Genomic DNA, 4,968 nt, shown 5'->3' with positions numbered 1-4,968 from the left:
TAGATTATAAAAAATGTAATAAGTTTAAACTTGATATTCTAAAATTTTTCAAATGGAACATCCTATATTTTATTGTTCTATTTTATTCACATATCGGTCCACTTCAACTTTTATTTTCAACTTTTATTAAACATGTTCTATACCTAAAATTGTTAGTTTTTAAGATATAGCAACATTGCTGAAAAAACTTTATTTTTATTATTCTATAGAATACCACAAATAAATATTAACTAATAAAATTAACTCAAAATGGAATGATAAATTATAAATTGACAAGTTGACACAATGTAACAGTTTTTTCCAAAGCTATTTCGTGCGACCGAAAATAATAAAAATTAGGTTTTTCCAGAAATGTTGCTATATCTTAAAAACTAACAACTTTAGGTGTAGAACATACTTAAAAAAATTTGAAGTAGACTGATACGTAAATAAAATAGAACAGTAAAATACAGGGTGTGCTGTTTGAAAAATTTTAGAAAATCAAGTTTCAACTTTCTAAAAATGATCGTATTATAAAAAATGTCCTGTATAAAATATCGATATTGGCCAATATAGGAGCCTTTGTCTAACATTTGCCTATAACTCTGTCTAATTATTTTGTTCCAACTGTTAGTAACTGAAAGTTAATACAACCTCTTCGAGGTCATGTTTTTCCAAAATTCGAAGAATTTTCTACACAACTTGGCAACTTCTCACTAAAATGTTAAACTGTTTATATTGCCATATATAGAATTTTCTCAGAAATCCATATGTTTAAAAATATACAGGGTGCTCCATTTAAAAAATATAATATTTGGCGTGTCCCGTTTTTACTCATCACCCTCTGTATTTAAAATTAATTTTGTCCTTTAGGTTTTTCAATTCTGTATAACTTTTATATAAACTTTTTTTCTCTTTTACGAATAACAAGGGAGTTATTTTACTTTCTCACACTAATGGCCCACCCTGTATGTAGGTATGTTTGAAAAATGGGTTCCAATATGAAAAATGCATGTTCCTGATCAGTAAATGTAAGTTTTTACAAATAAAACTCCTCTAAGTCTTTAAATTTCTCACAACTCTGTAAGCTTTCATTATCAATGGAATAATATCTAAGATCAAAGGACACGTTTTTCTATAATACGATACAATATTGGGCCTACAAACTTTGCAGGTATGTATGTAATAGAAAAGAGCAAAATCGTTCCGATTTCTCAATTCAAGAAAAAAGCAATTTTGTTAAAAGGACGTGTTTAGTGTTTCTCTGACATTGGAAACCTTGTGGCGATAATCAAATAAATTATTTATAGTAATCTATATTATGTTAGTAAGCGGCAATACCCGTTATGGTAGTAGAAATAGGCTAAATCTGTGGTCAAACCGCGTGCTGTTCTATGTTCACACATTCTACTGACGGCCATAAAAACATGTGCCATACATTCGACCAAGCAAAGGACCAAACTCACTCACACACGCACAAATGACAATGAAATGCACGACAAACGTCCCTCAGCAAAAACGCCAGGCTGACAGGGCAGGCATTAGGGTGCCGCTAGATACGTTTCGAATAAATTGATCGATGCAAAGCTTCAAATCAGAGGTGTACATATTATTGTACAATGTCGCGGATAGTGGATTATTAAAATGTGAAGTAGTTGATGCTTCACCACCAGTAGTAGTAAAAATGGCATCTGTTAAAAACTTCGACTATTTTAGATGTGCGTCTGTGTCTTGAAATGGGTATTTACCGATCGCTGATCAAAGATGATTAACCGTGGAACACTTAGAACAACTGTTAATTATTTTCTACAATCGCTTTCCATATGAGTAAAATGATTACTTTATTAACTTTTACTGATATGTATTATTACGTAACTTTTTGTTTAAATAAAATTACATAAAAGGAAACCCAGCCTACAGGCAACCCTGTACCACATTGCTGCTGCCCTAACATTTCCGATTTCTATCGTGGTTCATGTTTCAGTACTATACATTATTATGGGTCTTACTATTTTTTTGACTACTTTTGGATTTTATTTTCTTTCTAAAAATATGATTTTCATCATGTAAAACACAACAATATCTATCCATTTCGTTTGCCTGTGGATTGTTTTATGTATATTAATTTCCCTTAACGTTATTATATTTTTGGTTTTTTATGTTTTTTTTTTTTTCATGATTAAATAAATATGAAGATTTAGGTGTAACTGGAGAGATACTGGAGTGTGCGGAATAGATTTCTTCTCCCAAAGAAATCTCGAGAAATTTATTAATGTGTCTACCAACGTTTTAAGGATTGGTGCAAAGAAAAAAAAATAAGTTGTATTCAGAAGATGTATTGATGGTGTATTTCTCAAACTTGGCAAAGAAAATGAAGCAGTCAACGCTTTGGTAACAATATTCAATGTTGCGGTTACAATGCATCTGATAATTTATATTTGATGATGGAGGTAAATGCTTTAAAAATAAAATAACAAAATTTTTTAAAAAGCTTCTTTATAGGTCGTTATATTGGGGGTTGCAGGCGCATGCCGTTCTAATAAATTAGTCAATTTAACAGTAAGTGATAATGTTGAAGATGTGAAATCCGCCTGAATTATAAAAATTCCCAATATAAAACCAAGAGACCACGTTCTTTTGCTGTGCTGGGAGATAATTATTTAAGTTTTTATCGAAAATGTGTTGCTTTATGTTCAGCCGGATTAGTCGATTATCTCTCAGATATGTTAGTGGAAGGTGTATGGTGGTCGGTATCTATAAAATCAGTGCCGTCTCTCAAGAAGTGGCAACATTTTTGAAGCTGGACAACTGGAAAGAGTGCAGTGTGGATATTACAAGGAACGTCTGCTACGCTTTTAGTTGACGGCGGTGGTGGCCTCACTTGTCTTAAAAGACACGGAAGATGTAGATCGAGCACTGTGGCGGAAGGCTACATTGAAGACTCACTTTTGAATAAAGCAAATATTGGGAAAAGATTACTGAATGCTGATAGTGGCAATGATAAACCAAGCACCGTGGTCATTTCTGATTTCACAACATCTGAAAATAATATTAATGACATCTGTTGGACTGCTTTGAGAATTGCTTCAAGAATGAGGGTAGTGGCAGTCTATCTCCGTTTGCTCTATTTGCCAATATTCCAATGTTAAGGTGTTCACCTTTTCTTTCGATTTTCTACGTGTTTTAACTGAAACCCCCAAAAATCGTTTTTCTTTTTTACCATATTGCTATTGTTCTTGTACATTGATGTTATTATTCATATATTTCTTTCACTTATGTTTTGTCTTTCTAGAGATATGTATCTTTGTATATCTTGTCACGAGCCTTCTCCTGATCTATAAAGTATATGCTTACTTATTTGCCCCCATTAATAAATGTCTCATTCTACCGTCTAATCATAAATATTAAGATTTTTTCCCCTTTCTAAAACTACATTGGGTAGTTCATGTTCCTTGCAAAAAAAAATAAAGAGAAGTATCCACTATTGTCATATTCTTATCATATGAAGCACTAAATATGATATAGTAACTTCGTTACCAAAATACGTATAATTTATCCTAAAGGTAACTTCTTTTAAGCTACAAAAATCTAAACCAATATCTTCACAAAAACGTTTAAAATGGTTAGACATTACAGATATTGGGTATCTTTAGAGCTACATTTGTTCTAAATCTATTACAATACAAGAAATCATTTAATCTAAATCTAAACACGCTTAACGAAGTTAGGAAGTCAACATTGCTATAAAATAATTTATGTAAAAATGAGTATAAATATTCTTCTGGAAATGAATTCTGCATCTATAAAAACAGTCGGCAAATGTTCTAATAAACGACGTTTATTTTTTCCATTCCTTGAAAGTGAATGTTATAGTGAGGGTACCATATAAGACTGGAGAATTAAAATTTAACAAATGTACTTTAAAACGATCAAGTCGTTAAAAGAATTATAAAACCTAACGCCCCATACCTCATTCTAGCCAGCAGAGTAATATGGTTAAAAAAGGATAGTCAATTATCAAGCTGGAAGCCAAGTTCTTTTACCTCATTACATCGTGCTAGAGATAACAAATTTAAAGAATAACAAATTAAAGTGTTTTCCGAAAACTCTGAAGTGGAATGTTCTATTCAAATTAGACTTCAAAAACATAAGAAAAAGGATAATTGGCCTATCATTTTCAACCATTTCACGGCAATTTCTCAGACCGCAACTTCATGAATTAATCTTAACAATGCACGCAATGGCTAGCCCTACTCGTTTTATTTAATTGAAAACATCGCCTGTAAAACCACCGGTTAAATGTGAAAACAAACAGAAACTTTATAACGCCAATGATCTTTACTGCTTTAACAATGTTGACAGCTCGGATAATGGGTGTCAGAGTACCGTTTCGGTCGCAGATACGTGTCCTCAACCCATAAAACTGTTGCTGTCACTCGAGGAAGATCCTTAAATTCATTCGCATCCTCAATAGGAACAGTTATAGGTTGCGGCTGAGCAAGAGTATTTGACGTTTTAATTGCTTTATGATGGATTTCCCGAGGGTCGTTTCCATAAGTGAAACTCTGTATAAAATGCGACATAAATGTAAAATATGTACAAAGTATCGCATTAGCGATACCAATTTTTGTATCATTTTATATCGAAATCCTGTAATGAAATGTGGATGTGATGGTGCATTACTGGAATTAAAAATTAGGAACTTTCATTAGATATAGCGGGAATTCTGGTATATTTATTCCCTCAACGAAAGTTTTTCATTGCACCCAAATGAATTAATGACGTCAAGGATGGATTTCACTGTTGTGTGTGAAAATTCGATGAATGTGTGTATATATTTCCGTTTTCCAATATACCCGTTTCCTATTTACTTAAATATACATTGAAAGTAAAATTATTTTAAGTTTTGGACTTTTTTAATGTGCTTATCTTCTTTTTTACATTAAATCACAACAAAATAATTTAAAATAGTTTTAAATAAAACTTTGA

Source organism: Anoplophora glabripennis, unplaced genomic scaffold, assembly GCF_000390285.2.
Source record: "Anoplophora glabripennis isolate ALB-LARVAE unplaced genomic scaffold, Agla_2.0 scaffold292, whole genome shotgun sequence".
Classification (NCBI taxonomy): domain Eukaryota; kingdom Metazoa; phylum Arthropoda; class Insecta; order Coleoptera; family Cerambycidae; genus Anoplophora; species Anoplophora glabripennis.
This window is presented reverse-complemented; position numbering follows the sequence as displayed.